We start from the raw sequence: 25264 nt of genomic DNA on the forward strand, positions 1-25264 counted from the left end.
TGTGTAAGATGTTACCAATTTGCCGAAAGATAGATAGAAGTTCTTTGAAGGAGAGATCTTCATATGGTGAATCCATAATCTAGACTTGAAGTGGGGGAAGGACCTGCCTTGTCCCTTCAACACCGAGTGCTGCACAGGGCTGGAACAGGAGAGGGTCTGGAAAATGTTTTTGAAGATAAAAATAAAAGTCTTACCTGCTCTGATGATCGAGCACGCTGTTGACGCTATATGAGAACATCAAACAATCACTATTTTAATTTTAATGTTGAAAGGAACTCTGAACTAATCATTAAAAACAAAACTTAATCACTGCTGTAATACTACAAGGAGCGCTGATAAACACGTCTGTACTCACTGATAAACAACTCTCAACTCCTTTTTCGAAATTTTTGTGAATAACAGAGCAAGAATAGTTTTTATTTTATAGTTTTCTTTTAGATAGAGAGTGGTTAGTTAGTGGATTGCATTCTTGTCATGTGTTGTGAATGAGTTTGGCTGAGGCGACTTTCTATGATCAGTCTATGAACCCCACCTATGTTTGTTTTAATATTCATTATTTATTACGATTATAATTTACAACAATAATTTGTTGAAAAAACTTCTTTAAAAATAAAAACGTTTTTAAACCTTAGTCTAATTTAGCGATTCTTTGTTTCCAGGAGACAAAATAAAAAAAAAAAATCTACTAATAGCTTTTATTCTCCAAAGGAAGGAGGCAGAGCTTTCGAACTGAGTAACTTTTTGGTAGACAGATGGGCAACCACTTTCCTTCCTTTAAGCCTTAGTGATATTCCGCCTACGCTTTCAGTGAATCACTGAAAGCGTGTGTGTGTGTGTGTGTGTGTGTGTGTGTGTGTGTGTGTGTGTGTGTGTGTGTGTGTGTGTGTGTGTGTGTGTGTGTGTGTGTGTGTGTGTGTGTGTGTGTGTGTGTGTGTGTGTGTGTGTGTGTGTGTGTGTGTGTGTGTGTGTGTGTGTGTGTGTGTGTGTGTGTGTGTGTGTGTGTGTGTGTGTGTGTGTGTGTGTGTGTGTGTGTGTGTGTGTGTGTGTGTGTGTGTGTGTGTGTGTGTGTGTGTGTGTGTGTGAGAGAGAGAGAGAGAGAGAGAAAATGGCACTCCATTGTTTCTACATGGTGACCTTAAACTTAACATTCGAATTATTGCTTGTAATGTTTCATGGTCGATTTTTTGATGACGTAGTTTTAAAACTGACCTTTATCGTAGTTAAAGGAAACCCTACTTGTCCGTCCCAGAGACTGGCTAGCTCGGGAATCGGTCGAAAGATTTTCATGCTGCCGATTAGTGTAGGTCTGAAGTGGTTGAAAGAAAAAAAAAGCAGCGTATTATCTCTAGAGTAGGTTAAGAACATTACCTAACCGTTTGGTTATTAACTTTCTTAAAATGATGTACATCAAAAGCAAATTAACACTTAAATCATATTTTGTATTCGCTGGAGCAAACACAAACGCGCCATCTATCGACGTTGTTAGATGCTGGGATTGTATCGAAGGGAGACTAGTGTTAACGTGGATTCGAAAGAGTTCGTTATGTTTACAATTAAAAGTTTAATTTTCTGCCGCTGAAGTTTTCCATGATAGATCCTCCGGACATATTTGATATATTTATTTACTCATAATTTGTGTTAAGAAATAAAAATTGATTTAAGAATACTTTTTACTGCCACATGTTCTTAACTTTTCTGCGCATTGATACATAGGTGTCAATGAAACTATCCAAAGCCAAAAAGAGGGAGGAGGCAGAGTGTGTAATGACTCATTGGGCTTTAGGTTGCAGATGGATTGGCGTAGTTGTGTTTAGTGGTAGGTGCTAGCTGCGCGCCAGTTATTTGAGTTGGATAGTTTGTGACAGTTATCGGCCGGTCCGTCAGTTTCAAATAGACGCCGAAAGTTTTGTAAGTTTTACATGTTTATTCATCATTAGATCACTTACTTATTTCGAATTTTAATAATTTTTGTATCCAAGAGCGATGTTTTTGTCGTGTAATGACAGTTCAAGGCGTGGCTTTTTTGAAACAATTATGAGGCACTTCAAGAGCATGAACCTTGTTACCATAAACTGTTTCGAATTGTCGGAGTCCAATCGATGATGTGATGTTTTTGACCTTGCGTGTTAAAATGTTAAGTCAGATATCATATTAAGTTTTTTCTGAAAGTTGTTTGCTGCCATTAGTTTCATATTTTTCAAGATCGGTGACATTTAACATACAATTTAATATATTAAAAATAGTCGAAAGCTTTCTAGATGTAAATGAACGTGAGATATATGTTCATGGTATGATCTGCAGGCTGGATAAACTAGATAGATCTCTGTTAGATTTCGATTTCTTCGTTAAAAAAAAAAAAGGCAAAAATTCTAAAGCGCATTCTGTTTTTTATAGTTTACTTGAAGTTAAAAGAACGTTTTACCAAAAATTATATTCATTAGAAGATCTGAATGTTATGTAAATGTTACTTGAGATTCTTGAGCATGTTTCGATAAGTTTATATTAAGAGAGATATTTATACTTTTTGCAATAGTGCATCCTGTAGAAAAAAAACAGTTTAATTTTTCTTTAATGCAGTGTTTCTACAGGATGCAATATTGCCAAGTATAAATGAAATAGAAAATTTAATTACATGGCCAGGAAGACCAATGTCTCATGCACCACATCTTTTTGTGACTCTTAACTTTTCTCTTAGTATACTTTATTGTTAACAAACTTTACAAGAGGTGGTAATAAGAGTGGGCGGGGGGATTGAGTACTGATGTTGCAAATTGAACACGCCTCCAATCCCCGATCATTTTCTGTTTCTAAGATTGTTTATTTAGTTATTGCGTTGTATTGAATCTTAATGCAAGATGCTTCCCTATATATCAGTTGACTACAGTAATTTTAGTAGAAATGTGTTCTAAAAGAGTGAAGTACTGCTCTGTATTCGAAAACGCATTAGATCTTTGCGTTTGAATGATTTAGCGGCGTAACAAATTGGGGAGTGATATATTTCCTATGTATATATTCTAACTGGTATTCGAGTTCAAATACTCTCGTACGTCATTGAAATCAGTAGTTTTTATTGGAAGTGAATAAGAAGCATCGTACAGTGGGTGTAGTTTCTTCTTTTTTTATTTGCTTTATTAGTAGTTATTAATCCAATTACAGTTATAAAATAAAGTAGGGTTACTCCTCGTGCCGATCAAAAGAGGATGCCAATCAAATGCCTTGTCAAATACTGTTTAGTTCATTATGAAAGAAAATTGGATAACAGGCACTGCATTCTTTCAATAGTACTTAAGATGCTAAATGATGATAATTTGGCAAGTTTATAGCTGCATCTTGTAGCATTGTATTTCCACATTCACATCATTTGTATCTGTAAATAAGTTTGGCGGAATGTACTTTGATAAAGTTGGAATGTTATTGAAATCTATTGACACTTCAGTTTTGTTTGAAATTGGATAGTGTATACACACACACACACACACTTTAACTAAGCTACTGAATAGACAGAGTACATAAACTGAGTTATAGGTAAAAGCTCCAGTTATGTTAATAAATGACGCACGCCGCTAGGAAAAGCGCTGTTTGCTGGTCGTTGTAATCCTTGGAGAAAAAGTGAGGATGACAATTAGTTTGACAATAATGTGAATGAATGCTGATAAAAAGCAGCTGTTTATTTTTCTTTTGAAGGAATAATATAAGCTAATTTGAAACGGCACCCATGAAAACATATAGAAAAGTGATTTTTTTTAGGGGGGGGGGGTAGCATCAAACCTATATAGGTTTATTGCACTGATGAAAAGTGAGATGAAAAGAAAAGGCAGGCTTTTGCTAGCTGAGGAGATGGCTGATTCCTCCTCATCTCCCCCCCCCCCCTCCCAAAAAAAATGTGTGGCAGGAAAGTAGTTGTGAGAGGATATCCCAAGAAGAGATCCTAATCTTGCCTAGAGATCTGACTGTCATGAGGCAGGGAGAGGTGTAGCAAGAAAGATCTTTCAAGATATGACAGGGCTGTTTTGTTAAGATTAAAATTCAGGTTGCCCTTAACCATTGGTTAAGGTTAATATTTAATAATCAGGTTAACTGGTGTTTGTTATGGAAGATCTTGAAGCTTAGTCTGATTTATGTGCCCCAAGGGTTCTCAGGTGAGTACAAAGAATTGAAATTGGATTTCTTTGAAGTTTTATTTCCAGAATTTGTCTTGGGTCATAGTCTTGGGCATTTCCACTAATATTAAAGAGAGAATAGCAATTGAAGTGCATGTTAAATATTATAGCTTAGAGTTCAATCTGTATACCACTTATTTCTGAAGGAAAAAGTAAATTGTGGAATTCTTTACATTTTTATTCCTTTTTAACTGCAATGCGGAGGTGTACTGAGCAGAATTCTTACCAGAAATGGGAAAGTGTGAGGTAATTATTTGAATTTGTTAATGAATTGGAGCTTAAACTATGCATTATTTAATAAAATACAACTCGCTTTTTCCAGTGAATGTTGTGCTGAAGGATAGTGTAATCTCATGTATGTTTAGTCAGATTACGTGGATATTAGCCCATGCAGCATAACTGTTACTGCCCTTCCAAATGATATTTTACAGTATAAACAACACCAAGAGATGAAGAAATGTGTATATTTATTAAAATCGCTAATATTTCATTGGTTTTTTAACCGGCATCAATAGAGCATAATTATAACTGTGATAGGCACACTGCACTAAACTACCTAATTAAGGAAAATAATTTAAATTGTGACTGACAACAGAATTAATGTCCTCACATGGTACCCTCTATGGGTCAGATAACCACAAAGTTAATTTAGAGAAGTTAAGCTATCAGGTTTTAAAATGAGTCTCCCAGATCTTTGATAGATTAATGCAACCTTGTTGAGGTTAGTGCTTCATAGCTGATATGGATTCTAAAAAGTCTCTCAGACTTATGATTTCTATGTAATAAAGATGTTTTCCTCCATCTGATCCCATGTGACAGAATATTCAGAGCATGGCCTGCCAATCCTAACTTGCCATACAGATGATTGCAGATGTAATTTTTGTGTTCAAGGCAAATGTTTCCTTCTTTACATTTGTTTTTACTGATTGCTTTTCACCCAGTTAATCTGTCTTGTCCTTTCCTGCAAGCAGTACTAAACAATATGATTCTGGAATTTTCCCATAAGGTAATGATCCTCTTTTCTATGGTCTGATTACTTTTTTTCACTCTCCTGACCAAACACCTGCTTTGACTTCTTCTTTCGCTATGCCTTATCCTGTGTTAAACTGGGTCGGCATTCCCATCTTTAATCTTCTTCTTCCAGATTCTCTGGTCCAGGGCATGTTCCTGACTCCATCCTTTTCCCCTAAGATCCTCTGTCACCTTATTCCTCCATTTGAATTTGGGCCTGCCTCTTTTCCTCCTTCCCTCAACCTCTATATGCTCCACTCGTTTATCAACATACTCCTTCTCTCTACATGACTGAACCACCTCAGCCTGCTTTCTTGTACCTTCTTACCGATCGGTCCCACCTTGATCGTCCCTCTGATGTAGTTATTCCTTATCCTGTCCTTCATTGTCACACCACTCATCCATCTCAACATCCACATCTCCGCCACCTCCATCTTACAACTTACCTGCCTTGACTGAATATCTAAAATCTTTCTTGCAAGTAAAATCTTGGTTCTCATCAAATGTGCTCAAGTAATCAGAGATAAGAATTCTTTTCAGTTATTAGGCATTTGCCTGTTCCAGCTTGACTGTCTTTCCATCTTGCAGCTGGTCTTGTTCTCTCTCTCTTTATCTTTCCATGCTAAATAGATAAAAATTTAAAATCTCAAATGCTTCAAAAAAAAAAAAAAGATTTGTAATTGCTACACACTACAGCCCATGACGTACATGTGTGTGCATGCGCATCACTTTAAGAGGCTAAATGCTCTTTGAGCAAGAGGTAATCAGAAGTTAAACCTTGTATCTTGCTGAGACTGGACTGGGTAGCAGCCTCTTGGCATCAAGCAAAGTTGCATAACTATACTACAAACAGCTTGCCTTATTCTTTTTGATCTTCTCTGAGGAAAGACATCAAATCTGAATACCAATGAGTCTTCTGGTTCTGATGGTATGCCTTCCCATCAAATTTGCTCAAATTTGTACTCTAGAATTAACATCTATCCTGTATTTCCTGTGCATGCTGTTGTATTCATCTGCATCCGTGTGTTGAGGCTTAAGTACTGTGCAGAATTCATGTTGGAGGTTTAATGGAATAATTATCAATTTTAATACTTCCAATATTTCGTCTCTGTCACAGAGACATCTTCAGGGATTACAAAAACCTTTTTGTAACAACCAAAAGCAATACAGTAGTGAGTGAAACTAAAGTCTAGTTTCACTCACTACTAGTTTCACAACGAAACCATAGAGGGTGCACCACCTAGATAGGAGGTGCACCCTCTATGGGCATTTGCAGGTGGTCTAGGATGTAAAGAGGGATCTCTGAAAACTAAAGTCCCATCTAGGTATTTTATAGGACTTTAGTTTTTAGAGATAGGACTTTAGTTTCACTCACTACTGTATTGCTTTTGTGTGTGTGTGTGTGTGTGTTGTTACAAAACGTTTTTTGTAATCCCTGAAGATGTCTTTGTGACAGAGACGAAGTATTGGAAGTATTAAAATTATTTTTAATCCTTTCTCAGTGCTGATAATTATTCCATTATACCTCCAACATGTATTCATCTGCATCTTCCCACAGTATGGAAGCAAGCCTGTATCCTTAAGAGGGATATAGCTGTCCCTCATTGCTCACAAATAGTTGTGGAGATAATAAATAACCAGCTTCACCACCAGTATGGGATTCTTCTTCTCAGTAGATTTGTCCCACTTTGGGACAACTCAAAAGTATTTGTGGTTACTCTAGACATTTCACGGTATTTGATCAGGTCCAGTTAGCCTCAGTACTAAGCTGTCGTATCGTCTTCTCCGTGTGCTCTTTGTAATTGGATTGCCAGTTTTCTCTCTGGACATTAACTGCATATCATATTGGAGGCTTTCTTTCTATGGATTTCAGTGTTAATATCTTGTTGCCCTAACCTTAAATGATAGGGTTTTTTTTATTAAATACTTTTGTTGTGTGCATTGGGAAAGACTGTTCTAAAAGACAGAGGCATATGGATGGTGTATAGCAGCTCTCTGTTTGTATGCAGTTAAAGAAAGTAGAGGAATCATTGCAGCCAATTCAGTCGAGCAGCATCCATAACTACAGTAGAAAAGACAGTGCAGAAATGGTGTCTAAGGAAAGTGATTGGAAGGATTCACTGAGAGAAGGATCATCTATAAAGTGCATAGCTCTTAAAATAGTTGTAGGCATTGAGCAGAAGAAAAGTATTGTGTAGAATGAAAAAGAATACCAAGCTTTTTTGAGAGGCTTAAGAAACTATGGGTGGGATGTCAGGATAGGCTACATCTTCAAGTTAGCACAAGAAGTGAAACCAATCTTGCTTGGTGAGTAGAATGTTATTAAAAGTAAAGGAGAATGAAGTGTGGTCTTTTGGGAAATAAGGCAGGATTGTGTTTTGTTAGCATTAAAATGTACTAAATTATCTTTATCTAATTTGAATGGTTAGATCATTTAAGATGCCATAGATCTTTAAGTTTGAGTCATCTGAGTACAAGGTTTTGTGAATGAAGAGAAATGGAGTGTAGTGTCATCAGCAAAGCTATGAATAGTATTGGATGTTAGAAGGATCATTGATCATAGGAGAAAGAGTGTAGGTGAATGCATTGAATTTTGGATGCTCTTATTTTGGTGAAAAATCAGATCAGAGGGAACTATCCACTATGGCATGTAATGAACAGCCAGAGAGGAAGCTGGAAATTCACTCATAAGATGGCAGCTGGAAAGAAGGCTGTAATGTGAATATCTTGGAAATATCAAGAGTGACCACATGAGATTCTCCATCTTTCCATGACCATGTACAAAAGTGGATATGGTTAGGCTCGTCTGCTTTAGAAGAATGGTGCAATCCGTATTAATGATAACTAATTAACTGATGGGTCTCTGAAGAAGTTTGGTAAAATCCAAAAATGTTGCCCCTCAATATTTCTGAGAGTATTGAAGTGAATGGGATGCTATTTTGATGACTTACTTATCTACCTTTTTTTTTAAGCAATGGGCTGGATAAAAGTTTGTTTTTTTATTTATTGTTGATTTCATTCCAAATAAGTATGATAGTTTATAATGGTGATGCACGAGTTTTAGTTCTGGAGCATAAGTTTTAAGTACAGTTGTAGGAACACAGTCTGGGTCATATTACCTGTTAACATCATAGCTGAGTATTTTTCCTTTGTCCAGAGTTCCTTATTACTTTAAAAATGGCTCAGTATCCATTCTCTGATCTCTTGATAGGACATAAGAAAGATACTCAGCCTTCATGCTAACATTGAGGATGAGAGAGGTGGCAACATAGATTAGAAGGCACTGCTGTTTTGGCAGGAGGCAAGTTTAGTGCATTTAGTCCTTATGAAGTTAGGTTTTTTTGCAGGCTGTAGCGTAATCTCGAGTGAGGCTACAATATTTTGCTTGTGCCGTTGAGTGTGTGTGTGCTCTATTTTTGATTTGGACTGCTTTGCCACATTTGTTAGAAAACCAAAGCTTGGGGATTTTCAGTGGAATGAGGAAGAAAGGCACTCACCCTATCAAGAAATTTGGTTATTAGATCCAATCAAGTGCTTGGATTGAGAGTGAAGCAATAATCAGATCATTTGTGCCTCCGTAGCGCAATTGGTTGGTGCCGTACGTTGCATCTTTCAATTAGAAAAAACTTAAGTTCGATTCCCGTCGTGATGAGAGGAATCTTTATATGAACTTTTTCAGTTGAAGGCGAGTTAGCCGATATCATATGGAGGTAACAGGTTTTTTCCTCCTGGAATCTTGGGTTTTTCATCCTGCATACAGACAAACTGGCTCTTTAGAACATACAATTTACAGACAAAAAATAAGAGTTGTTGTGGTGAGCTGTGGATGGCACTGATGTGGTTGGTAGTAGGTTTGGTGTAGTGGTGGAGACGGAGAGTGGGTGTTCTCCTGCGATGAGTCTTTGGAGGTGTCATAAATCATAATGATAATAATAATAAAGACATCATATAGGGTATAAGGTTAAAATTAGCTGAAAGAAGAATGGGCTATTAAAAAAAAGATGTGATCAATTTGTTAGAATAACTAATGCCAAATTGTACTTGGAGAAATTTCTGGTTAAGAAAATGTCCAAGTTAGTGGGAGAATAATTATTTGAATTCTAATAGAAATTCAAACAACTTAGTTTCTCTTTCAGCTCAGAATATGTAGGTAGAAGGGGAACCAGTTGGAATTGTGGATGGTGAAATCTACTTGGAAGATTATTTCACTGTTTGAGTAATTAAACTGCATCTGATCAACTTTCAGAGATAGAGGTCTGTGTAATCAAGGAAAGTAGTAAAGAATACAATGAAGCACCAAAATGAAGAAAAAATCTTTAGCCAAAAGAGATTATATATAAAGAAAATTTCAGGTATGATAACCTTTGTCAGGATATCACACTTGACAAAAACTTGCCTTTTATTCTTATGGAAGGAAACATTCATTGTGTTGTAGAGGATGACATATGAGTTTGATGAATAAAAGATCAGGTTTAGATGGCTGTAAGTGGTGATGGTACAAGTTGATGTTGGTAAAGTCTATGTATAAATTTTTTGTGAGGGATTTTTTTTCTTTTAACTGCAGTAAGACTATGCTGTCTCATGTTTAAATGTTGGAAATTTGGTTATACATCCCATTTGCTTTCATTTTACAAACATTGCCCTGTTCAAATGAATGGTTTCAGTATCTTCCATAATCAGTGTATTAAGCACAGATTTCCTTGCCATTCTTCAGTGGGGATGGTGATGATCTAGTGTTATCCAAACATGCTCCTATTACTTCTCTGTAAGACCTTACTTTTAGGGAAACAATGTTATCAGGTCAGGTAACTTATTTCCCTTCTTGAACTTGCATATGCAAGAACCAAGTATAAATAAATCAGATCTATAGTCTCCTTAACCTCTAAAATGAGATGCTCTTAAAGACTTCTAACCCTGTACAGTTGACAAATCCCAAATCTTACCCAACCTCATTCACATTTTTGATGCATTAATAACCTACCTAGGAATAGAATGTGTGCAACTACCCAGCAGAACCAATATGCTTAAGTGATGCCTTTCATTGCAGATGAGATCCACTCACTTCCTCATTGTTCTGTTCATTCTTTTTTGAGTATTTTCATGGTTGGTGCTGTACATAATCAGTTGGTGTAATTACCATCCATGCACTTCAACCTCAAACTTCTCATTCATTCAATTTCCATGCAATTTTTCCCTTTTCTCCTCAATGACTTGCTTGCATATGTGCTACCATTATCAAGTTTTGTAGTAGATACTGTTCTCTTCAGCTGCAGTTTTTTCTCATTCCTGTAACAAGTTTGTACTGCGAAAAAAAATTATCTTGTTTCATGGTCATGTGCTAATGGGTTGGTCTTCACCAGAAACTGTGCACTTCTGAAACCTGTTATCATCTTTACCTGGAATTAATCAGTTTGTAAAAGAAACAAATTCTTCACACTGATTTTTGATAAGTTAATTCCCTGCTTGGAAGGATTTGAAATTGGAAGTAACCATCACTTAGTTCTAAGCAGAATAAAAATGAATCGTATTGAAAAGAACACTGAAGAATGCAGCTTTTAAAGAAAAAACTGAGTTTGAAAACAAACAACTAAACCTTGTGGAGTGTCAGTGGCAAACTTTGAAGAACACATTAATTCATCTTAGGAGATATGTGCAAGTTGTTTGCAAGGATAGAAAAATAAGAACTCCATGGTGTACACAAGATGTTAAAGAAGCATTCTGAAATTTCCTTGCAAATAAGTTGACAGATATCTTAAAAGAATAGAGATAAAGATAAATGTAAGAGCTTAGCTATGTGTACAAATAACTAAACAAACGTTATTAAAGACTTCTATAAATAATATAGAAGGTAAATATCAGGAAAGTAGCAATGTTTTGGAGGCTATTGAAAGAGCTTAAAAATTGAAAGAGTTCAGTAAAAGGAATTAGATGATAAAGATGACATAAACTGAAACTAAAGATATTCTTAATATCTGGAGTAATTTCTTTGGAAAACTTAAATAAAACAAACAGGGGCATAAAAGAGAATTGCAAACGTGAGTACATATCAAGACTTCAGGTAGAAAATGGCATCAAAACTTGAAATGTGGAAATGTAGCTAGAGTAGATTGACTAAAAATGCTCAATTGTGGAAGTATGGCAGTTTATGCAGTGGCTACTGCATTAACTTAACCATTTTCTATAACCTCCTTTCAAGCACACTTGAAAGGAGGTTATGGAAAAGAAACTTGAACAAACTGGGTTCATTCCAAACAGAGGTGGTCATGAACTGATTTTCACCTTACAATAAATAGTGGAAAATACAGGATATAACAAGGATCTATGTTCAAGTTTTGTAGATCTCAAAGACATATGAAAAGGTGCACCGAGAAAAACCTTTCAAAATGTTGCAATTATGTGGAGTAAATGGAACATTATACAGAGCAATAAATATTGTATATGTTAGCAGTTAGAATTGAGGGAGATGCAGGAAGATGGTTTGTTTGATGTAAAATCAGAGGTAAGACAAGGCTGCACATTATCTCCACTCTTATTCATCTGTGTAGATCAAATTATGAAGGACTGACATTAAACTTGATATTAAAATCGGGGATAGCAAACTTACCTGTTTGCTTTATGCAAATGATGTGTAACAGTAAGAGATAGAATATTAGGGGAATTACAGATGAAAGAATCAGGTGTTGATTAGTTATTTGTTAATATGGCTGTGGGAATGGAAAAATTTCATCCATATATTTTTAAGGCATGTGCAGAAGAGGACATCCCTTAAAAACATGTGGAGGAAATAATGGCTTAAATGCATCTCCTAAATGCATGTAGTGCAAGTCTCCAGAGTTCTCTAAATGATTGCATAACAGCTGCAACAAATTTGTCATTAAAATCAGCAATAAAAAGTCCAAAACTCTGAAAATAGGCATGAAAATAGAAAACTTCAGCTGCATTCTCATTATTGAATCTGTAGAACAAGTGAAATGCTAGTTATTTAGGCACAGTTTTTAGTGAAAATAGCAAATTAAATTTGGAAATAGACAACAGAATAAGCAGAGCTGGTATGGTGGGGTGCCAACTTATTAATTTTATATGGAATAAGAGGATTTAGTCAGGACACCATACTAGCTGTATATAAGATGGTGTTCACACCCACTTTAAGTTATGGGTTTGAGAGTTAGTTTAGAAATAAAACACTTGGTCAAAGACTAGACCAAATATGAAGTTCTGAAAAAAAAAATTAGAGGGATGAACTGATGGCATCATTGGTAGACTTATATTAAAAAATTTAGACATTATTAAAGAACTTGGCATTGTTAGCACTCAATACCAAGTTCAAAGCAAAGAGACCCAGAGGAAGACCAAGGTCTAGGTGGATTGATTCATTTAGCAATGCATTAGACTAAGCATCAGATGTTAAGCACATCAATATTGGAGTGCTGACAGGTAAAACTGATTTTGGAGGGAAATTGTTGATAGGAGATGTAAACTTTGTCTTGTAATGCTGTCATAATAGCCTGAACACCTCTTTAGGTGAAGTGCCAGAGCACTGCCTGTTCTTCTTAACTGGTCTTGTGCAGTGTATGGTGCAGATTAATATTTCATCTTTCTTTACTTAAAGATTGGTAATGGATAAAGTGTTTTTTCCTTTTTACTGGTTGGATTCCATCAAGCAACATGAATAGCCTGTAGTGTAAATTAAAGATGGCAAAAAATTATATTCTTGTCTTTTTTAATTTGACTTCCCATCAGTTTCCTTAGTATCTCATAATGCAATTCATATATCCTTACAGACATGTATAATGCTATGCATTATGGGAAGGGCCACTATCCAGACTGGTTTTGATCTTTATTGAGGTCTCATCAGTGGGAACCAGACCCAGAAGTGATACCAAAGTTGAAGTAATGCAGAAGTCATATTTCCCATTTACAAGTAGCCAAAAGTGTCATGCCTTATTACTAAAATACTCTGGATTAGAGATAGATGTTGAAAGTTTTCCCACTTGGTTATACTACAAATTAAAGAAATTTATAAATTAACAGTTTCAACAGCCTGTAGTGTATTTTGCATATCTTTAACTTTCTCTCTACATCTTGTAGAGAGAAAGTTGAAGGTTAATGCCATAATTTCCTCCATGTATTTTTAAAGGATGTCCTCTTCTGCACATCCCTTAAAAATACATGGATGAAATTTCATCCATTCCCACAGCCACATTAATATGTAACTAATCAACACCTGATTTTCACCTGTAATTTCCTTATTCTATCTCCTACTTGTTGCACAGCATCATTTTCACCAGTGTGAAAGTTTTCATTAACCCTTGCAATTGTTACTTTGCTACCATAACTACCATCCTTACATACTTATTCTTCCTCTTCTCTGTCATATAATGGAATTACTTTATCTTTTTTGTCAATCAGGCCAATCTCCTCTTGCACTGCATTTATTCCTCATGCATCTGATCATTATTGTCTTGCACCTCCATGGTTTCCAACAGTGCTTGCTGATTTCACTCCTGTTTGTTCACTTAAATCTTAATATACACTTATGAATTGTTTGTGAAATGTTATCTAATTAATTCCCATGTTTTGTCAACTTTTTTTCATAACGAAACCAAGGTATTAATGCTAGTTGATTACAGAATCTTTCGATCACTTGCCTTAATTCCACGTAACCCTTTTTGATAGTAATTGCTTGTGATCATTCTGAGTAACTGGGAGCTGTTTTAATCTCATTAACAATGACATCCTATGAGGGTGTGTGTTGCAGTATGAATACCTTAAAACATTGTTGCTTTCATCTTGTGCTGCTTGATTTATTCCTCAAATTTAACAAATTCGCTTATTTTTGTTACCCCCTTCCAATCTATGCTACTATATCTCCCATTAAAATCGACTTTTTTACTTGCCTATCCAATTTGCCTAAGCATTTCATTCGGTGCTCTCTACATTCCTGGATGCTACTAGATATACTGTTTTATTAATTACAGCAGATTTCATACTAATCAGATTCAAAATCTTTGCCTTCATCATTTTCAATTTCCATTCTTAGTGGATATGTTACCGCTAAAGTGCAGAAATCAGTTATTCTACAGATTATCTAGGTATTGTGCAGATTACTAGGGTTATCCGTTAAAGTGCCGAAAATTGTTTCATTTCTCAAATTACCTGGGTAATCTGCAAATTACCTACTAGACACTCGTTAAAGTAAAAGATCTTATTTTTGCTGTTGTTCCAGCAAAAATAAGATCTTTGCTGGAACAACAGCAATGTTTCTGTACGCTTAAATTAACATAATGTTATTTATTTATTTTTCGATATCTAAAGAATCAACTTAATACAATCAAACAATGTACAAATTAGTTGAATCAATCATCAATCAATTAAAAAACTATAATACAAAGAATCAAATGGTTTAAAATATTATTACAATTAAGGAAATGAATTTGCAAAACATATGACACTGGCAAAACCAAACTAAAAGTGGAGGGAGAGGGGGAGAAGGAATAGGGAAAGGAAATGAGAGAAACAAACTTTTGAACTTTAATGATAGGGAAGCCATTAATGTGCACATTACCTAGGTAAAATGCGGAAAACTCTTGATTCCGCACATTAACGGAGCAAATCAGTTAATCTGCAGATTAGCTAGGTAATGTGCACATTAACGGTTTTCAAGCTTTAGTGGTAACAGATACACTGAAAGTGCTATGAAGATAATAGAGCACGTTATAGTAGCATGCTGGTCTTCGTCAACCATCATTCTCAGATTTCAAATCACATCTGGAGTAAAGTACCATCATTATGGTATAGTCTTGTGCCTTGAGGTGCAGCATGTTTTGCTCATTAACATTAAAATCAATCTTGCTTCTTCATCTAAACTAAAGGTGTAAATTTTCTTGAAGAGACTATCTTTAATAGTGCTTGTGATTCAGTACAAAGCAAACATTGAAACATGTCAACACAGTTAATAAAACTTAAATCAGATTCTGATCTGAATCTAACAGATAATTTTCAGTGAGATGACAATATCATAGAACATCAACAATATATTTTTGAATAAGTTGTGTGCTAGTGTAATGCAGTACAATAGTGATGCAGTTTTTTGATACTGCTTAACTTAACAAGATTCCCAACTTTAAGTACAGATGGTCATTAGGATTTAAATTTCGGTGATGTAAAAGTGCTTCACTACTTTCTTCATAACTTCCACTTCTAAAACCTATTTCATTGCTACATCAAATTTGATGCAGCAGTGGTGAAGTAAGAGTATTAGACCAGAAGATTCTGCAGTCGGTATCATTTCCATGCTATACTTAGCCAACATCTGTCAGACTTGATGATATAAGATTAGTGTTCTTGTAGTCTTTTCTCAACAATGTCCTGTTTATCCAAAGTAAAAGATGGCAAACAGCTGGAAGGGACAAATTGTTGATCTTTGGTGGTAGGCAAATAAACTTTGATTGGGAAGAAATGCAGACTAACTATGGATGTTAGAAATTGGTTCAGAGATAATTCATTCATAGATATCTCCATGGAGTCTGAAGGCTCTTCACACTGTCCTTGAAATTATTAATAGATAAAGCACTCAGAATGCTCTGGCAACTCATTTACCACTCCATGTGAAAAATTTGTTCTTGCAATCTTGCTAACTATGCCCTTACTTGATTTCCAGTGATGACCTCTTGTTCTCACCCCCTGTCACCCAAGTGCTGAAATATTTCCTCTACATCAGTCTTATAAAACCAGTTAGTAATTTAATGTTTCTATCAGTTTCCTCTTTTTTGCTTATCAATAAACTTTTGCAACCCACAAGCACTTGATCTGTTGTGTGAACTTTCCATAAACCACTCATGATCTTAATCACTTGCCTATGAATTTTCCTACCATTTCATCCCGAGATATCCAGGTCACCAGACCTCAGCTTAGTGTTCTTCAATAACCAAGTAATCCTATGAGCTTCCTTTTCCACCTTAGAATTATGCCCTCAGTACATCAATTGTTTGTCACCATTCCCAAATCCCTAGCCTTCAACAATTTCTTAAAATGCATAACGTTTATTTTCAACATCTGACATCCATTATCTTTTGCTTGTACTTTTGGCCTATCAGTCATTATTAGTCATTATTATATCAGTCATACATTGCATTGATTAACTATTACCTTATCCATTTTTTTTTTAAATTGGCAAACAACTGAATATTTACTTTCATATTACTTATATTATTTATGCGAAACTTAGGTATGGGAATGCTAGAAGAGGAGAGAATGGAAACAGTAGGAGAGAGAGGTATGGGAATGCTAGAAGAGGAGAGAATGGAAACAGTAGGAGAGAGGGAATGAGAGAGAGGTATAATGTATGGTGACTCGATCCATGGTGTGCAAGATAGGATGCGTGAGGAGTGTTTGCCTGGAGGAACAATAGAGAATGTGACTATGGCAATTAAGAGGGGTGAAAGGATGGATGAGATGATTGTGATGGCGGGCACAAATGACTTGAGAGGCAGTGTAAATTGGGTGGCGAAAGATCTGAGATTCTTGCTTGAAGTTTGCTTTGCTTAACAGAAGGGAACTGTATGCTAGAGACTGCTTGCATTTGAATGAGGAAGGACAAAGGCATCTGGAAAGATTGTTGTTTTCTGAATGAGTCAGTGTGTCAATGCAGGGAAACTAGAATTCCCAGGGTGAATGGTAGCATGAATGGCCTCTTGTAGGAATGTGTGCTTGGGGGAAGGGGTACGATGTCAGGAAACATAGAGCCCAGGGGGGGGGGTTGAGAGGGGACAATGATAGGTATAGAAGCAGTGACATTTTTATGCTCTATACTAATGCCAGGAGTATCCAAAATAAAGGAAATGAATTGGTGGCGTTGATGATATAATAACTGGAATCGAAATGGCAGGGTACAGCATTTTTCGGCAGGACAGGAAAGGAAAATGTGGTGGTGGAGTACTGCTTATGATAAGTGATGACTAATGTTCTCTAAGAGTAGAGGCTTTGGAAGGCAGTGACACAAATGGTTTTGAAAGCATATGGTGTGAGGTAGAAGTAGCCAAGACAGAATATTTATTGGGGTGTTGCTATAAACCGGGGAGCACAGAGGGTGGGGACCAGGAAATGTTTAGGCAGTTAAGCTTGGCAAGTGCGAGAAGAATGATTGTTATGGGAGATTTTAACTATAGCAGTATAAACTGGGAGGAGGAAAATGCAAGTAGTAAGAAGGGGGATAGAATTTCTTGAATTCTTGAGGGACAAATGTCTTCGGCAGCATGTGATGGAGGGAACAAGAGATTCAAGAGTTTTGGATTTGGTCATGGCATCAGAAGAGCTGATAATAAGTGAGATGACATCTCTCCCACTAGTTAGAGAGTGTGACCATGTGGTTTTGACTTGGAAGATGAACAAACATGCAGGTGTATCAAAGAAAAGGGAACGTATGTGGAATTATAAGGCAGGTGATTATAGTAGTCTTAGGTATCAACTAGGGGCAGTTCCATGGAGGGCAGAATTGGAAGGCCAGGATATCATTAGTGCTTGGGAAGTTGTGAAAGAATATTTGTTAGCAGCAATAGTATAAGCTGTATTCCACGGGTGAAAAAGCGGACACAATTTAGTGTAAAGTGGATGACAAATGATATCAAACAGGAACTGCAGTTGAAAAAGAGATTATGGGAGATATACAAGGGGAGGGGTGGAGGACAGATACACGAAGAATATAAGACGCAGTCCAGGAGAGTGACCAGAATGGTGAGGAAGGCAAAACTGGAATATGAGAAGAGATTGCCACTAAGATCCAAAGAAAATCCTACGGAATTTTTTAGCTATGTGGCCAGTAGGTGGAGAAACGATTGCGGATGAATGACATTGCAGGATAAAAATGGGAATAGAGTGACTGATGCAGAGGACATAGTGGAGTTGTTCAATGAGCACTTTATTGGAGTATTTCATCCTGGAGGAGGTTTTAATACTAGAGGGATAGGGCAGGATCAGGGTTTAGAGGTGCAAGAGGAGAGTGTGTTCCAAATAATGAGTACTCTGAATACCAATAAAGCTGTTGGACTGGATGGTATTTCGCTACGGGTTTTGAGAGAATGTGCTAAAGAACTGACAGCTCTGTTGACCTGGCTTTTCAATAAAAGTCTGGCTGAAGGAAAGGTACCCAGGGAATGGAAGGTAAGATAGTATCACTGCATAAGGGCGGTAGCAGACTGGAAGTGTCTAATTATAGGCCTGTTTGTGTGTCATCAGTAGTTGTTAAGGTCTTGGAGAAATTAGTGAGGGACTATATACAGCATTGGGTAGATGAGGATAATGTTATCTGTGAGAATCAACATGGATTTGTTAAGGGGTGCTCTTGCTTTAGTAATATGATTGTCTTTTATAATAAAGTGACAAGAGCAGTTGATGAGGGAAAGGCATATACTGCCATTTTTTTGGATTTTGCAAAGGCATTTGACAGGGTGCCACATGATAAGCTGATATTTAAGTTGCAGCACATGGGTTTAAATGTCGGGTTAGTCAAATGGATTCAAGATTGGCTGACTGAATTGGTATCAGAGAGTTGTGTATGATGGGGCAATATCAAGGAAGCAGAAGGTTACAAGTGGGGTTCCACAGAGCTCAGTACTGGGACCTGTATTGTTCAATCTTTATATGAATGATATTGTCAATGAATTGCAAGGGGACATTCAGTTGTTTGCCAGATGATGTGAAGTTGGGAAGGGTTATCAGTAATAGTGCAGATGTGGCAGCCTTGCAAGAGGATTTGAATAAACTAGACAGATGGGCAAATAAATGGGTGTCGTTTCAATGCAGCAAAATGTAAAGTCTTGAGGTTTGGGATCCGTCGATGGGAGGATGCGTACTCGATTGGAGGAGGTAGGAGAGATGAGATCTGGGGGGGGGGGGTGATGATTGATAGAATACTGAAATTCAGGGAGCATATTGCAAAGATGGTGAGGGTAACTCAGAGGATTGCTGCAATACTGAGAAGGACGCTGACCTGCAGAGATAAGAGTTATCATTCCGTTGTATAAGGCCCTGATCAGACCACACTTAGATTATTGTTCTCAGATTTGGTCCCCAGGATTTGAAGGGGATAAATTGACTGTGGAAAGGGTACAGAGGCAGATAACAAAGATGGTTTCAGGACTGTACAATATGAGTTATGAGAATTGACTGAGGGAATGTGAACTGCAGAGTTTGGTGGATAGAAGGAGAGGTGATATGATCGAGACTATTAAATTGTTGAGAGGCAGTTACAGGGTAGACATTGGAGCTTTCACTTGGTGGAACGGCAGGAAGGAGCGATAAAAAGGGGCCATCCCTGGAAGTTACGAAAGGAGGCTGTGCGCAAGAGGGTGAGGAGTGGTTTCTTTGCGTGGAGAGTGGTTGAACCTTGGAATGCATTGCCTGAGAGAGTGGTTGGAGTGTGAATGGTCAGTGGGTTCAAGGAGTAGTATGATACCTCGTATTTCCTAAAAACGACCTCCCACGATGAGTCTTTTGACTCCGTGGAGGCCTGGATAATAATAATTTATGTATACTGGTCTCCAAAACCTAAGGATGACCATTATTTCTGAAGATTACAATTGCAAATTTAGATGAATCAGCTTGTGGCAATTTGTATAACTGACAGTTTTGAGTAGAAAGTGGGTGCACATTGAAATTTTCAAATCATGTGCAAAAGGGGCCACGTGATGCCACTCAATATGATAAAAGGCAAAAGATTGCACTAAGTGAATTGTATTTTGAAGGAAGCTCTTTTTGTGAAGGAATAAGGATGCAAACTTGGATATCTTGTAATGTCTTAGACATCATCCATATGATTTCATCTAGGGAAGAATTTTTGGAAAGTTTAAAGGCTGCAAAATTATTGATATTGCCAGATTTTGGAAACTCGTGTAGTGTTTTAGTCAAAACAAAAGATGCAAAATGATGGTTGCAAAGGTTTATGGATAAGGAAAAAAAAAAAAGAAAACTGATAGAAACATTAAGTTTCTATCAGTTTCTGGGCAGCATTTTGACCTCTTAGCAAACGTCTGTGTTCCGGATGTTTGAGAGGTTGTTCTCTCTCTCTCTACTACAGAGTATGAAGACAGATTTTTGGTTATTACAGCAAAACGTAAACAATGCACCATGGAATATCAGCTTGTAAGTCTGCTCCATTCAAACATAAGTACTTCGATATCTCAGAGGCCTGTAATGTGCATTCCTTTGTTCACAGCTCATCGTTAAGCACATTTTCAGTGGTGTTGCATCCATAAAGATTGGACAAGGGGCCAGTGGGCTATTGTACTCTCCACAGATGAGTCATTTTAGTCCCTTCTGATTCTAGACATCACTTGATCTGGAGTGAAAGGGCTTACCTTCAAAGATGTTCTTGAACGGGATAGATACAGCAGTTTTGGGATCGTAGTATATAGAGGCTTCATGCTTATTGGATGGACCGACCTACAATTCCTGGAAAAAGAGACTGACTGGTGAACAATATTGCAACGAAGTTCTTCAATGTCATGTTTGATTGTTCTGTGGTGCTGTATGTGAAGAATTCATTCTTATGGATGAATATCAGTCGAGATACATGGGTGGTCTGAAAAGTTCTTGGCCTCGACCATACATGGCAACATTATTAAGAGAGACCTCCAGAGAGTCAGACTCCTCGAGGGAGGCCACATACTACACACACGCACACACATGCACCGGCTATCATACTTTCATTCACACTGCTTGCACTCACAACATTCAAAGGCAATCCATTCCAACCACGACCCACCCTCTGAGAGAAAAATCTAGTCCTCGCACCCTTCTTGGCGGCCTTCATTCTCAGCTTCCAGGGATGCCCTCTTGTCCTTTCCCCACCCTCCATAATTGAAAAATTCCATCAATTGAAATCCTATATGATCCTTTCAGAAGTTTGTAAGGCTCAATCATATCACCCCTCTTTCTCCTGTTTGCTGGTGTCTGCAGTCTACAAATTCTCAATCTGTCTTCATAATCAGTATTCCACAATCCTGATATCATTTTTAACATTCTGCTTTGTACTCTCTCCAACATATCAGAATCACAATGGAGACAGACCTGCGCACAATAGTCCAAGTGAGGACTTATCAAGGCCTTGTAAAGAAGCAAAAATCCTTATCTTTACATGTGAACGTTCATTTCAGCATTGCAATTATCTTTTGAGTTGTATTTGCAATCTTTGCCACATGGCCCCTGAACTTCAAGATCCCTAGCCTCATCAGTTTCTTCTAGCCTAATCCCACCAATATAATACGACATTGAATATATAATCACGAAAAAGTGAATGACTTTACATTTACTGACATTGAACCGACACCCATTTTCCCATGCCCACAATTCTGACCTATTCATATCATTCTGCAAAGACTGCATATCAGCAGCATTCCTGATTACTCTATCTTTGCATCATCAGCAAATAACTGTATTTTGCTTATCAAATCCTTCCCAATATCTTAATGTACAGATTGAATAACAGTGGACCAAGCACTTATCCTTGTGGTACACCACTTGTTACCTTAAACATTGCAGACTCAGATCCTCTGTACTTTTTGATATGTCAGTTAGTCATCCTCTTATCCATGCTAATATTGTATAACCCAAACCCATTTTCTCCAATTTATGCAACAGTCTTCCATGCTGTATTCTGTCAAAAGCCTTATCAGAACCAAAAGTACCATGGTATATCCATTCCCCTTGTCTAGTTCAATGGTAACATTATAGAATATGTGAGCAAGTTGCTAAAACATGACCTTCTCTTAGTAAACCCATGTTGTTCATTGGTTAGGGCCTGCATTCAGAAATGGGTTGACAGTTACATTGTCAACCCATTTCTGAATGCGAGCCCTAACCAATTTTTCCAAAATCTTCAAAACCACTTCTGAGATACTAATTGGTCGATAGTTGGATACATCAGTCTTTGCGCCACCCTTATGCAATGGAATTCCATACAATCCTTCCATTCCTGTGGAACCTTCCCTGTTCTGAGATTCATATTAAATATCCTGGTCAAAGGAATGGCCAGTTCAGCTGAACACTTTTTTAGCACACATGCTGATATTCCATCAGTCCCTATTGCTGAATTCTTGTTCAGTTTGTGCAACAGCTCTAATACCCTGGTCTCACACACCTGCTTTTCTTCATCTAGTGAAGAGGTAACAGTGAGCTCAATGTTGCGTTCACCAGGGGTGATAACTTTTAATGAAATGGGCACTCATTAACTGAACAACCTCTTCTGCATCTGTAACCCTCACACCATCTGGATTTAGAAGTTATTCTTTCATATTCATTCCTTCTTTTACTTGTAGCATATCGATTAAATTCTTATGGGTTGTCTTTAGCACACAGAGCCAGTTTCTTTTCATACTCAGACTTTGCTTTCCGCACAACAGGTGTGACTATTCTAGCCTGCTGCTTATAATGTTAATAACGGACGTCATCCTTATGTGAATGGTATTCCTTCCACATCGTCCTTTTTTTTACGAATCTCTTGCTTAATAAGATTACACATCCATTTGACTCCTACTCTATTTATTTTTTGAACTCTCGAGACACATTCTGAGATCGCATTCTGAGATACCATTTAAGTATTGTTTAAATGCTTCCCATGCACTGTTGATATTCTTTCCATCCAGCAACCGATCCCATTCCACTGAACTCTGTATACTCCTCAGTTGGTCATAATTTCCTGCTTTGTAGTTCAGCATGTAACCTTTTCTGAGTGGAACATTCGTAAACTTAGTCACTTCCAAGTGAGTACTGCATAATCGCTGTCATCAACTGGAGATAGAATATAGAATAGTTGTCTTTAATTGAAATGCCCTCTAAATCTATAATCAAATCTAACACTCTTTGCCCTATAGTTTCTTCTGTCGTATGCTGCTTGAGGAAGTTGTCCTGCAACAGTTCAATAAATGCATTTTCATTCTTATGAGATTCTGCTGCAACCCAATCAATAAATGGATAATTAAAGTCTCCCATTATGATTACTCTTTTCGCACTCATCTTTTCTATTTGGTGATGCATTTCTTCATCACTAGCAACCGATCTACCAGGTCTGTAACAACACCCAGCTATGTAATTTGTCTTGTTAGATTCCATCTCACACTAGATGGCTTCAAACTCACTGCCACATGAAATATTGTTAGTAGTATTACTACAATCATAGGTTTCAATTCTAGCTGGATTTAAGTCATCTGATATCATTAGCAGCACTCCCCCTCCTCTCTATCCTTCCTAAAACTATTGTACCTATGGCACTCGATACCAGTTAGTAGGACTGATTCTGATAGTCATCATCATCAAATTCCTGCCATGTACCCTCAAGGGGTGTACAGGATATGACAGTACTACATGAAAAAAATTACATCATTATTAATTTCCGATCTACAATTTTCCTCCAAATCAGTCTGGTACTTGTCAAGACTTTAACATTATCAGATCTTATATTTCTATCGTCTAAAGCACTTTGTACCGTATCAATCCACCTATATCTTGGTCTTCCTCTGGGTCGTTTTGCTGCCAACCTGGCAGAGAACGCTTGTTTTGCTAATCTTTCCTCACCCATTCTGTTTAAGTGACCATACCACCTGAGATTAGCTCTGCTAACGCATTCCTGGATGCTGACAATGTCAAGGTTCTTTCCTAATATCCTCGTTTTTAATATGATACTGCCATTGATGCCATCTGTTCATGCCTATAATCTTTCTCAGGACTCTCATATCTGTGGTCTCTAGTCTTTGGTCAAGTGTTTTACTTCTGACACAGCTCTCAGATCCATAAGTTAAAACTGGTTTGAACACTGTCTTGTATACAGCTAATTTAGTGTTCTGACTAATTTCTCTCTTATTCCATATGAATTTATTCAATTGACTTCCCACCATACCAACTTTGCTGATTCTGTTGTCTATTTCTATATTTAATTTACCATCTTCAGTAAAAATCGTGCCTAAATAGCTGAAATGTTTTACTTGTGCCACAGGTTCTCCATTCACAACACAGTTGACATTTTCAACGATTCTGTCTATTTTCATTGTCATTGTCTTTTTATTGCTGACCTTCATACCGTATCTATTACAACAGCTATTCAATTTAGTCAGAGAATCTTGCAGACTTGTAGCGGATTTATTTAGAAGTATAACATCATCAGCATAAAGCAAAGAGCTGACATTAACATCTCCAATTTTGATATCAGGTTTAATACCACATTCCTTCATAATGTGATCCATATAGATAATGAATAACAGAGGGGATAATGTACATCCTTGTCTCACACTACATTTAACATTAAACCATCTTCCTGTACTTCAATTCTAACTGCTGACTCACAACTCAAATAAAGACTAAGTATTGCTTGATATAATGCCCCATTGACACCATATAACTGCAGCGTATTGAATAGCTTCTCTCTTGGCACCTTGTCATATGGCTTTTCCAAATCGACAAAACTTAAATACAGATCTTTGTTATATTCCCATGCTTTCTCGACTATTTGTCGTAAAGTGAAGATCTGATCCTGACAGCCTCTATTTGGCCTGAATCCAGCTTGTTCTTCACCAAGCTTTTCTTCCACAATTCTTCTCAACCGTTTCTCGAGTATACTTTCATAGATCTTGCCAGGAACACTCAGTAGGGAAATACCTCTGTAATTCTCACATGCAGTTTTATTTCCCTATTTATATATGGGTACTATGAGAGCTCTACTCCAATCATCGGGAATTCGTCCCTCTGTCCAGGCTTTCTGAACTATGCAGTGCAGCCACTGTAAGACTCTTATACCACCATACTTCAGCATTTCTGGTCGAATATCATCTACTCCTGCTGCCTTTCCACATTTCAAGCCTTTGATGTCTTTTTCTACTTCAAGTATGGATATATATTCCTGACTGCATGCCTGGTCAGTGTTTTTTATCACTGTGCTGTCATCACTGCTTGTTTCATTTAGCAGTTTTTCAAAGTAATTACTTCATACTTCAAGGATATCTTTTTCTCCTGTTTTCATTTCACCTTTATCATCTCTAATTCCTTTTACAGCACTCTTTCCTCCATTCCTAAGCTTCTTCAACAACCTCCAGAATATTTTGCCACCT

At 37.1% G+C, this 25264-nt stretch overlaps 1 protein-coding gene across 3 annotated transcripts in view; it reads left to right on the forward strand.

The window, feature by feature from the left end:
• The first annotated feature begins 1752 nt into the window (after positions 1 to 1752).
• The window catches only part of LOC150107906 (lethal(2) giant larvae protein homolog 1-like), a 443798-nt gene continuing 420286 nt past the window's right edge, over positions 1753 to 25264 (forward strand). For all 3 annotated transcript variants that reach the window (XM_090415428.1, XM_090415430.1, XM_090415429.1), the window contains exon 1: positions 1753 to 1908. The gene's annotated coding sequence lies outside the window, so the exon portion shown is untranslated. The remainder of the gene's footprint in view (positions 1909 to 25264) is intronic.

Source organism: Typopeltis vanoorti, chromosome 3 (genome assembly GCF_054136105.1).
Source record: "Typopeltis vanoorti isolate ZY-2024b chromosome 3, IOZ_Tvanoo_1.0, whole genome shotgun sequence".
Classification (NCBI taxonomy): domain Eukaryota; kingdom Metazoa; phylum Arthropoda; class Arachnida; order Uropygi; family Thelyphonidae; genus Typopeltis; species Typopeltis vanoorti.